General features: G+C 36.0%; 1 pseudogene; it reads right to left on the bottom strand.

Moving 5' to 3' along the window:
* The window catches only part of LOC143680240 (replication protein A 70 kDa DNA-binding subunit-like), a 130,843-nt pseudogene that overhangs the window by 92,890 nt on the left and 24,804 nt on the right, over window positions 1–13,149 (bottom strand).

The raw sequence follows: 13,149 nt of genomic DNA, 5'->3' as shown, positions 1-13,149 counted from the left end.
TATTTTCTAGGGTCTTAGAACCAGAAAAAGACAAAGGAGAGACTCTTCTCAGGTCACTCAAAGGAAATGGTAGGAAAATGTTGTGCAGCTGTAGTTAAAAGGAAGTACCTTGAAGACTGAGAAAACCTTTATGCAATTTCTGTGTTTGGGCTATTTTTGAACTTAAAGTGGAGAGGCCTGAGAAAAGGCAATAATAAAAATATTTCATATACAACTGTACATTTAGTAGAAACTCATTATGATCAGGTATTTGGGGAGAAAGAGGAAACTAGGCAAAGACGTGAGTTCCCAGTAGCTTTCTGTGGGGCTTACGGGAATGAAAATGTACTATCATGCACGCAGGCTTAAAATCTAAGAATTCAGGCCTGAATCTCCTGCTGAACCAAGAATTTCTTGACATACTTCTTCACACTCTCTCCACCTTCTGAGCCATGGAGTCTCCACAGGAAAATAGCTAGTTCATCATTCCTCATTTAACAAAATGAGTGTATTTCACCTATTTGAAGACATGTTCATTCCCCCGCATCTTTATTGGTCTGAAAATGGAATACATCTTATCTTAAGGCCCATCATTATTTGACGGCAGTATTTTTTTTTTCCTTTCTTGGTAGCAAATAAAATAATGGTCTATTTCTTAGTGGATGAAGTAGAATACCACAATAATACTGATGATAATAGCTCCATTTTTTGAGGGCCTTCTTTGTACTAGTTACTATGACAAGTGCTATTTAATTAATATCTTATTCAATATAACCATCACACAAATGTATAAGGATTAGCCTCATTTTAGGTATTAGAAAACAGACTAGGAGACTTTAAGAGGTAAGTCCTTCCAGAGTACAGAAATACTGACTTCAGACTTCTGTTCTCTTTCTACTACCTCAAAAATTCCCTTTTGAGGTAAAAACAGCTGTCTCTTTTTACCCAGCTCTAATAATAATGCTATAATGATAAATGCATAATGATAATAGCAGGAAACACTTTGCAGTGTTTGTGTGCCACATGCTATTTTAAAATATATATTTGTATAAAAATATATACAAATTTTATATATTTAACATATAAAATTTAATATAGTATGCTTATAAGATTGGTGCCACTATTATCCATATTTCCTGATGAAGAAACTGAAGCCAGAGACGTGGTCAAGAGCACACGTGAGTGGCAGAGCTGGCGTTGGTCCAGGCAGGCAGAGTGCCTCCAGAGTCTTGACTCACCCATCTTCCAGAAGTAGGATTAACAAACATCATTAAGAGCCCTTCCTCCGCCTAAGAGTTTGTAGCCCAGTGTCTACAAGCTTTGACCACAATTCGTTCATCTGTTTTCAGGAAGCAGACCAGTCTACGCTTCAGTTTATTATTATTTTTTCCTCAAGTTCTAAATGCTTCAATAGACAACAGGCTTTGTGGAATTTGCAAAAGAAATGCATAGAATGCTCCTCCCTCAGGGGATTTATTGAAGTATCCAGATTTAGTCACATAAACCAAGGCAAATTTAAAGATAAAAAATGTAAAGAGATGGAACTAAAATATTTTGTGTTTAATATGAGCTAGGCACTTTGTTTATGTTACATATAGAATCCTTATAACTTATCAGTTTCTCTTATTTTATAGATAAGAAAGGTGAATGAAGGTGAGAGATGTCAACTTCGGTGGACAAGGTCACATCAATATGACAGAGCAGGTTCTCCAACGTAGGACTGTCTGTGTAGTGCCAAAGCCAGAATGCAATGAATGGTCAAAACTTGAGTGGACAATAAAGACAAGTTTAGGGAGAGAGAGAAATCTAAATTGCAACCTACTCTGGGCTTAGCTAAGACCCTTGAACTGGTCTGGAAGAGCAGAGAAGGCAAGCAAGGAAGGTGCAGAGACTGTGAGAAAAAGCATGCGAGCGCGGGTAGCAGGACATGCTGAGGAGGACGGTGGACCTGAAAGGAGCAAAGATGTTTCGCAGGAGTGGGAGGTAAGCTTGGCTAACGTTTCAATTCATAATGCTTGGCTTTAAAAGCCCATATAAAAAATTTGTACCTGATCTAGGCGTCGGAGCGAGGCCAGTGGAAGTACTGAGAAGTGTCTGAAGGACAACATCATATTTAAATGAAGTGGTTATTTAGTGAACATGAAATAACACATCCATTAAACCGCAATGTATCCATTAAACCGGAAAGTATACAGTTAAAATTCCAAAACTGGGGTGGCTATGGTGGATCCACAGGCAGAGTTCTCGCCTGCCATGCCGGAGACCTGGGTTTGATTCCCAGTGCCGGTTCATGTGAAAAAAAAAAAATCCAAAATCTGGCAAATGATAGAGATGGTTCTGTCAAGCTTTTGCCACAAATCTGCCGCTTTTTAAAAAATAGCCAAAAATCTTCGAAATAATGCCCAGGCAATTGAAAAAGCCAGCATGTGATTTACAATATGCCACTGAATTTGAAGAAAATTGGAAGGAGGATTACTTAAATCTCATGAAGACAATGATTTAGAGCATGGAATGGAGCCATCAGTGTGGGCAGAAGCAAGAAAGGTTATTGTAAAAACAGCCTGTCTTGTCTTGAAAGGAAAAAAAAACAGAAGCAGCGAGGATCTGTAGTCAATCAGCGTGTCTAAATGACTGTATCTCCCTGAAAAATGCAGGTCAACACGGGGCTTTTCAAAGTTAAGATGGATTTTACCTCCCTATTTCCTCCCTCCTCCAACTCTTCAAGAACCAGCAGGACCATTCCTTGTAATCACTACAGGATAGACCTGGCAATGAGCTGGAGCTGAGATTTGGAACAGAGCACTATGAAATCAATACACCAGCCGGAGCAGAAAGCCCAACAAACATAAATTTCTTGGAAAATGACCCTGCATTTTGGCAGTTATTACTGTGAATAAGAATACTTAAGAATCTCAACCCAGAACAAAGTAGTAGAATTTTTCCCCCCCACATACTCTTCTACAGAATGTTTTGCTCTTGTGTTTATCCCTGACTCACAGTGGCAGGAAAGTTTTAAAAACATTTATTCCAGAAGGAATGTATTCCTTTAAGATTTAATGCTATACATGTGTATTATCCAGTGAAAATTTTTTCTCACCTTGGAGATTTTTTTTCCCTTGAAGAAAGACTGTTGTAAATGGGTTTCTGAGGAGTGCTTTAGAACTAGTAGTATGGAAAGCAAACATTTAATTTAGAGTCTACTAACATTGACATATAATGACCATTCCCATTTTCTGAGAATGGAATCAAGATGGAAAATCGGCACATTTTTTAAACTTATTTCTTCGAGGTGTCCATTAGGGACCTGATTAATTCCATCTTATTCTATAGCAAATAGACTGTGCAAGGCCAAGGCCTTTCTTCTGCAGAACTTAGAGTTCCTCTTTGAAGTCTACAAATCCTTATATTTTGACTTGGAATTTGGACAATCAGGCTGAATAAAATCCCCAAAATACTTTCTTTTAAAAACCCAGAAATTACTTTTTTTTTTTAAAGGGGAAATTTATTAAGTTGCAAGTCCACAGCTCTAAGGCAGTGAAAATGTTCCAACTAAAGCAAGGTATGGAAATGTCCAATCTAAGGCATCCAGGAAAAGATCCCTTGGTTCAAGAAGGCCGATGGAGATTGCATTTTTTGCCTCTAATTTTTTTCTTGTATTTTCTCAATTGTATTCTCTCTGAAGCGCAAGTGGTAAATACACATGGAGATATCTTGGGAATGGAGCTAAGAACAGTGCTCCAGTCAGGCTCGTCCATTGAACAGTGTGATCTTGGACAACTTGAACCACTGAGCCTCAGCTTTTGCAATAAAACTTATTTTAGAAACTTCACTCATTTATTCAAACAATTTTTACCATCTTTGTGCTATTCTCCTGGGCTCTGGGTTAGACACTGGGGTTACAAAAATAAACACTTTATATACCATCCTGTCATCTTGAAGCCTTGGGGGGAAACAGACTCTAGCAAATACTTAAATGAATAATTAACTATAGTTTTGATGAGTGCCAAGAATGAACCATATATTATATTGAGGCCTAATAATGGAGGTTTCAAATCTTGCTTTCATGGATCTTAAACAATAAAAAACTATGGAAAAGTGCCTGGTACATAGTAGACACAATAAATGGTAGTTGAATCTGAAAATATGCTGTTTGACTGATGAAGAGACTGGCAAAAACCAGGATCCAAATGATCTGAAACCTATTGTAGTTCTCTAGCCTATCAGAAAACTGAGAGAAAGGAAGAATTCCATACAACATATGCTTTAACTTGAACAGAAACAGAGAACATAGTTCAAAGACTCAAATTTAGTATACCTCTTGGGTGTACAAAAATTTGAAAGAATTCATGTGTTTTTGAACACTGCTTTGGTGTCTTATTAAAATTTAAATCCTTTGACAAGTGATTTTTTTTTTCCAAAGAGGTTTAGAACCTCAAGCAATGATTCGAGAGTCATTCGGTAAGGAATGCACTTGAAATGAATTTAATTCAATTTTGTACAATTCACCACATTTTGATGTGGAAAAAAAGGAAAAGGAATCTGGCCCAATAACTGAATGGAGCCTTGTTCTAATACCACTCATCAAATAGAACGACTATTCTGCTCTAAGCCAAACTAAAAATGGAGTATTACAGACCTTAGAGGCAGTCCAGGAAGTTTGACAGAAGCTTTGTAATGGCTCACCTGGTGAACTCTACGTCTGTGAAGAAAAATACTGTTTTGTATTAATGCAATGACTTTGTCATATCATTGCTTGAGATGTTTAGCATATCTTGTGTTGCTATGGCCATTTTAAAGATCAAGAAACCAAAACAAAATAAGTGGGGAAGTTACTTCCTCAGGGATATGTTATTACTCAAAAGTAAAGCCAGAAATACAGTTGTCTGACTCATAGGATTTGGCTTCAGGGGAAGGTGGTGCACTGAGGGGAAATGGCAAAATGAAAGGAAGGGGGATGGAAAGATAAAAGAAGTCCATAAAAAAGAGAGGGAAAAAAAAGAAGTAGAAGGGGAGAGATTTTAAAAGGCAAAATATTAGTTTAGAATGGCTGGTGATGCTTCTGTAGAAATGTCAAAGGAAATACACACTCTTTGGGGAAAGTTCTTCTTTGATTGCTTTCGAATGAATGAAAACCCAAAAGATTTCATTTCAAAAGTTGAGAAGATCAAAACCTAGAAGGGATAATTAATGTGGTAATATGGTAGTAGAAAAAATTACGATTCAAAAGATTTTACAGATTGGAAAATTGGATCAAAAAAGAATATTAGATGTGCTAAATAAATTAACACAAGCAAAGCACTTAGAACTGTGCTTGGCACATAGAGCATCCAATAAATGATAACTATTATTATTATGTAAATGGTGAATAAATATTAGCTACCAAAAGCTACATGGGAAACATCTCATGATATAATTATTAAGAGAGACAAGCAAAAGACAAAGCACATTATGCCAATTACACAAGAGAATATTTACATATTACCAAGCGATCAGAAAGAAATATATTGAGAGTTTAACAGTTATCTCTGCCTTCATGTTTTTTTTTGCAGTGACTGTTTCTTTATAAGAACAGGAAAATCCTTAATTAATATTATTTAAAATATCAAAACAAAAAAAACCTTTCAAGTATATGTGTCTTTTGCAAAACCACTTTATATATACAGTTCCATAGATCCTTTTTTTTTGTAGTATATACAAACCTAAAATTTCCTTTTTAACCACTTGCAAGTACACAATTCCATGGTCTTAATTACAATGACAATGTTGTGCTACCATCACCACTATCCATTACCAAAACTTTTCCATCACCGCCAAACAGAAATTCTGTACTAATTAAGAATTATCTCAACCCTGCCCCTGGCCCCTGGTAAACCAAATTCTAGTTTCTATCTCTATGAATTTATATATTCTGATTATTTCATATACGTGAGATCAGACAATATTTGTCCTTTTGTGTCTGGCTTATTTCATTCAATATGATGCCCTCGAGGTTCATCTGTGTTGTAGCATATATCAGAACTTCATTCCTTTTTATGGCTGAATAATATTCCATTGAGTGTGTATACCACATTTTGTTAATCCATTCTTCTGGCAATGGGCCCTTGGGTTGCTTCTGCTCTTTGGCAATTCTGAATAATACTGCTTTGAACATCAGTGTGCAAGTATCTTCTTGAGTCCTTACTTTCAAAACTTTGAGATATGCCTAGAAGTGAGATTGCTGGGTCACATGGTAATTCTAGACTTGAACTTAACTTTCTGAGAAGCTGCCAAATTGTCTTCCACAGCGGCTGCACCATTTGACATTCCCACCAACAATGCATGCAGGTTCCTATTTCTCTACATCTCACCAACACTTGTTATTGATCATTTTAAATATTATTATCATCACAGCATGTGTTATCTTCCTGAACACCAGTGGGAGAAGTGACCCAAAGCCTCCCTACCTTTATGTGGCAAGTTTCCCCTCTTTGTTTTATTTCTGATTTATACTCAGATACCTTCTGGTCCAGGAAACTTGCTCTGAACCGTAATTTTCATTCTTCAGTTTGGCCATGATTTCAGTTTCCTTTATCCCAGGTCTGATGCTAATTTCAGAATCTTTCAACTATGGATTAGCTCCTTACTTGAATGGAGCAAGATTTCCGTGGAATGATGATTTTGAAATCGAGCTAATAGCAAAAATCTTTTCTCCCTGAAAATTGTCTGTTTTCACCCATTGTAATTTTTGGATATCTGTGCTGACCCAGATCAAAGGCAGGTTTTACAGACCCATAGGATTTTTTATTTAGAATTCTGGGCCTCCTTCAACGTCAGGTTGGGGAGCACCTGGCTGACCAGGTGTTGGCTCCTGCTTTTCACCAAACTCAGCTTCTGACAGTCATTACTCGTATTTATACTGAACTAAGAAGTGTGTGTGTGTGTGTGTAAAGATATCTGAAAAGATCCAATATGATTTCTCCATTTTTTAATAATAGGTGTTAATTTGACAGACAGGAATGTTCATCTAAGAATATCTTTATTTCACTTTTTATGTAAAATTTGTATAGCCATGACAGATAAATATTATTGAAGTTGTTTCTTATTTCTCTCTTTTTTTAATTTCCTCCAAAACTTTCTTGAGACCGATTTCCTGCCCTAATAACCCATTTTGAGGCTTCTGTCACCAATGAACATACATGCTGCTTCCACGTGTATGGATGCCTTCAATGGAAATATCCTGAAAAGGATTATTTAGGACCCACCACCTAAGCAAAACCACTTGCACCCTGTTTTGCTAATAACTTTACCGTAACTTAAAACATTAAAAATACTTAAAGTTCTTTTTAATGCTTTTGTATCCAAAAAACATAAAAGTGGCTTTTTCTTATTTTTCTGCCCATCCTGGTATGGAAGTTTCCTTTATCTTTCAGACAAATTTTAACTTGAGTGATAATAAATCTTTGGGTAAGATCAAAGTGACAAAATAAATTAATTTAGAGTAGAATTTTTGAGAACATGCATTAAATGTTATAGGTTACAGGTTTGAGTCTTGGGTAGGTTTTCTTATTTCATTTTGTTCTATAACATTGAACCGATAGCCTAATTGTCCATTCACTTGGGTGTTGTTACTGCTGATAAGTCTACAAATTTAATTCAGTTCAACCAATGTTTATTTAGCCCCTACCATTTGGAAAGATCTGCCCAAATTGATTTAAATGGACATTCTGAGTAAGACATATTCCAGCCTTCGGGAAGGTTAAATGCTTGGGGTAACCTACTAACCCATGTTCACTATTTTGTTTTTGTTTTAAATAATTTTAAATTTTAGAATAGTTTAGATTTATGGAAAAAAATGCGAAGATAATACAGGATAACCCATATATACCATCCCCTCTTTTTAATATTTTAAATTAGTATGGGGCATTTGTCACAATTAATGAGCCAATATTGATGCATCCTCACAGAGTCCATAATTTATTAAGACATCTTCGTTTTTACCTAATGTCCTTTTTCTGTTCCATAATCCAGGCCAGGATACCACATGACATTTTGTCATCATGTCTCAGTCTCCTCTTGGCTATGACTGCTTCTCAGACTTTCCTTGTTTTTGATGACCTTGATAATTTTGAGGAGTACTAGTCGGATATTTTACAGAATGTCTCTAAACTAGTATTTGTATATTTCTCTCGTGAGTAGACTGAAGTTACAGGTTTTCAGGAGTAAGACCACAAAGGTGAAGTGACATTCTCATCACATCCTATCAACAGGACTTCACTCTTGACGGGGGTACCTTGATCACTGGCTGAGGTAGTGTTTACACACTTACTCCTTTCCCCCTCTTTCCAAACCCTGCTCTCTGGAAGGAAGTCACAATGCACAGATCACACAAAGAGCGTGAAACTATACTAACTAAATAATTTGGACTTGCATATCTACATAATTATTTGGATTTCTTCTGTGTGTGAGATTTGTCTGTTCTCCCCCACTTATTTATTTAGTCAACCATTTATCTATATCAATATGGACTTGTGGATGCTTATTTTATATTTAGGGTTTCAATCCAAAACTACTTTATACATTTTGTTGCTCAAATTGTTATAGCTTTTCCATCCTGGGGCCTCTTTTGTATGGCTCCCATATTTCTTCGACCTAGCCCCATCATTGTGAGATAATTTTGTTAGCATTTAAAAATTTTCTGGCACTACAAGATGTTCCAGGTTTATCCTGTACATTTCCTGCCCCTAGAACTAGTGATTTCTCTTAGGACCTCTGGTTCCTCTTATTGGAGAATGGTGTTAGAAACCAAAATCTGTGTGCTAGGCATGCTTCTTACTACTGGCATGTTTCTAGGCCCTTTCAGCTGATACAGCAAGGGAATATATGCATGTAAATGATCCCATGTATAGGCTCATATCTATAAATACTCTGATATATAGCCATCTGTGTCTAAGTTAAGCTGAATATGAGTTCCTACTGATGTCTCCAACTCTAATTCATTACTACATGGATCATTCTAGCCTCCTCCCCTTTCTTATCTGTAACTTCCCATTCCAACAGTGAGAAACTTGGTTCCCTGTCCATCACTTATTTACTTGAATGTTCGATTCCTATATACATATATAGTGATTTCAGAATTGTTAACTCGTACCCCAATGGGAAACAACTTTTTTAACTAGAGTACAGTACTTTCATACAATTCCTTTTGACTTTAGTACCATAGACTCCATTCATTCCCAGAGTTACTTAAGTCAGTACTTTCTCTTCCCAACCCTCTTCAGCAACATCTTCCTTCACATTTTTATTACAACAAAATTCATTTGTCACATTCTGACTTCTATCCTGAGATTCCCTTGACCTCCTAAATTATTATTTTTAAAAATTTTGAATACGTTAAGATATACTGTTTGTATTGTAAACATATGTGTTTTGACAGTTGCATAGTGTATTATAGTCACTAATATATAAAATATAAGATAATTTTACCAGCCTAAAAATTACCCTGTGTTTCACCTTTTAATCCTTCTCACACCTTCCAGATCTCTGACATCCACTGATTTATTTACATCTCTATATTTTTGCTTTTCCTGGAATGTCATATAAATAAAATCATACAGTATGTAGCCTTTTCATATGGGCTTATTTCAATTAACAGTACACATTTACGATTCATTCATGTCTTTCTGTGGCTTGATAGCTCATTATTTTATATTGCTTTTTATTTAGTTTTTAGTTTCACTCACAATACTATAAGCTTTATGAGGACAAAGCATTGTCTTTTTGTTCTTTATTTTATTTCCCGTGTCAAGCTCAGTGCCTAGTATCTAAACAAATGCCAAAAACTCTTTGCTGAGTGAATAAATGTGAACAAGTCCTTTTGGATATTGTGTATAAGCTGTTTTACTGCACAAATACTAAGATAGCAAGTGTTAATATCTGGATTAGCACAATAGAACTTGTTTTCCAATTTTTTTGCTAATTTAAAAAAGTGGTTAGAAGCCCCTTAAATGCCATATTTAAATCAGATAATATTTCAACTGTAGCCTTGTGACAATATAAAACTGCAATAGCTAATTCGTTCATTTCCCTTGGTAGAGTGCATTATAGTTTGAACCTATTTTAAAAAGCATTCTATGGTGGTGTGACGTTGTCTCAGTGGCAGAATCCTCGCCTGCCATGCCAGAGACACGGGTTCAATTCCCAGTGTCTGCCATGCAAAACAAAATGCATTCTAAAAAATCATCACCATTAACTCTTGGCAATATTTTTTTTTTCTTTTTTTTGCATGGTCAGGCACCAGGAATCAAACCCGAGTCTTCAGCATAGCAGGCAAGTAGAACATTGCTTTTTAAGTTATATAAACTCTTTATTGAAATAAAAAAACATTCAGAATAATATATAAATCATAAGTGTATAATTCAACAGATTTTGCAAAGTGAATGCATTTATGTAACCTTCACCTATATCAAACAGTAAGATATTGTCAGAACATCAGAGGTCACTGCATGCTGTCATTTAGTCACTCCCTCCCATTGAATTTTGCCTGACTAATTTTTGCCTGTTTTTGAACTTCATATAAATAGAATAATACATTATGCATTATTTTTGTGTCTGGCCTCGTTTGGTCAATATTTGCTTTTGAGAGCCATTCGTTGTTACGTGTAGATTTAGATTGTTCTTTTACATTGCCATATAATGTTCTGTTGTGTGAATACTGATATTTAACTATTCATAGTTGGTGGAAATTTATGTAGCTCTGGTTTAGGGCTATTAAGAATGTGTTGCTCTAAACATTTGAGTACATGGTTTTGGTGAACATAAAATGCATAATGTACTGGATATACACCTAGCTGTGGAGTGGTTAGGCCATGGGAATGTGCGCTGTTACCATAGAATCCAGTTTCAAAACTGTCAAGATGCTACTAATTTCCCTAGAAAGGTGGAATTAAATATTTATAAATCCATAGTGTTTAATAAAAACACATTGTGTTCTCTTTCACTTAAGAATATGAACGTGCTTGTGGTATGCAGAGTAATGCCCCCCCACAAGATGTCCCCATCTAAATCCCTGGAATCTGTGAATATGTTACTTTGCACAGCAAAAGGGACTCTGCAGGTGTGAGTAAATTAAGGAATTTGAGACGGGGAGATTATCCTGGATTATCCTAATAGGACTAATGTAAGAAAGAAGCAGGAGGGTCAGACTCTGAGATGGAGGTACAGTGACTGGGAAATGAGAGAGACAGAGGAGATTTGAAGATGGTACACTGCTGACTTTGAAGATGGAGGGAAGGCTGTGAGCCAAGGAATGCAGGTAGCCCCTAAAAGATGGAAAAGAGAGGGAAAGAAAAGGAATGGGTTTTGTCCATAAGGGCCTCCAGCAAGAGAACAGATTCTCCTCTAGAGGCTGCAGAAGGAATGCCACTTTGACAGCTTTGATTTTTTTCTTTTTTTTTAAGCATGGTCAGGCACTGGGGAAACAAACCCAGGTCTTCAGCATGGCAGGCGAGAATTCTGCCACTGAGTCACCGTCACACCACCCGACAGCTTTGATTTTAACCCTGTATAACCCATTTTGGACTTAAGATAACAAATTTGTGTTGTTTTAAGCCACTGCATTTCTGATCATTTACTACTGCAGCAATAGGAAACTAATATAACATTCAATCTTGTCCTTTAAATATTTGTTCTACTTAAATGCTTACTTCTTAATGTAAAAAAACCCTATTTCATTTTAGCACATAGTTACATTTTAATACTAAAAATCGCTCATCTTTGTGTTTAGTAAATTCTACTGCATATGAATTAATGCACATATATTAATGTCAACTATGTATTTTTAAAAGGTACATTTTAAATATCATATTTAATCTAGTGATATCATACTTATTTTTTATCCTTTCTTCTACAGCTTCATTTTCCCATTTGCTTCTTTTACCTTTGTTTTGTTTTAGTACCTGTTATTATTTAAGCTTTCTACAGTTTAGTTTATATTCCAGCAGTATGCTTTTTTCTTTAGGGTGGCAAAAATCTGCACTCCCAACATCAGATATAGAAGAGCTGCTTTTTGTATTGAAATCGAGGAAACTAGTAATACTTAGATTTCTTTTACTTATATTTCTCAAAAATGCCATCTAATAAATGAATTAGCGGACAGAGAACATGCAGAGAAATTTACATACTAAAAAAGTCACTATTTCATTAGCCTCTTTGATCTCAATTTTACTTCGATTTTTTTCAGAGAACATACTGTTTATTAAGATAAAGCAAGAGAAACTTCTGCCTTCAAAATCTTTTCTATATAACATAGCTTTAATCAAGAAAGGAAACATTCAAATGCCAGAAATATGTACAGGTAGAAAAAGCTTGCTTTCACCAACCCAAAAATGCAACATTAATTGAAAACTAAAGCAATGACTTGTAGTTACCTGGATTTCCCTAAGGAACAGCAAGTCAATGTTTTTCAGCTGTTCTCGAAGGCGACAATTTTGGTTAATATCAGACTCATCTGACTCAATCTATTAAACACTGAAGGAAGGTTTATCTTGTTTGAATAATAATTCTACCATATTGCTATTCCAAGCATTAACAGCTGTGTGGTGCCTGTAGAAAGAGAAAGCCTTTGAATTCTAGAAAGATGCACTTACTAAAATACCTGGGTTCCATTCAGAACCACGTCTCGTCAGCTCTCCCCCTCCCCAGAAAGGAACCCAAGATGCAAGTGTGTCCCCACTGAAGAAAGAAAACACTAGCTACATAATTTATTTCACTGTCTGCAGATATAGGGTCAATTACTTGTGACAAAATTCCTGCTTCAAGATGATGAAACATTAATAAAATTGCTGAAAACTTGAAGATAGAGAAGTTATTGGTACTCCCCAACCTGCTGGTTGACTTCCTAGGTCTGACACATATGGTTGGAGACCACAGACAACAGAGCATATTTTCCCTTTGCCTCCCAGTGGGTTCCAAGATGCACATAAGAAGAAATGGCATAATTCTCTAAAAAGAGCCTCTATGCACTGTGTAATGTGGAATTGTTACATGGAAGGCAGGAAGTGGGGATGCAAGGGGAGAATAGTTTCATTTCCGCTCCCCATTTTCAAACGTTTGCCCTATCAGATGGAAGGCAGGAAGTGGGGATGCAAGGGGAGAATAGTTTCATTTCCACTCTCCATTTCCAAACTTTTGCCC

This window comes from Tamandua tetradactyla, chromosome 4 (assembly GCF_023851605.1).
Source record: "Tamandua tetradactyla isolate mTamTet1 chromosome 4, mTamTet1.pri, whole genome shotgun sequence".
Lineage (NCBI taxonomy): Eukaryota > Metazoa > Chordata > Mammalia > Pilosa > Myrmecophagidae > Tamandua > Tamandua tetradactyla.
The sequence above is the reverse complement of the archived record's forward strand: the minus strand, read 5'-3'. Positions and strand labels throughout refer to the sequence as shown.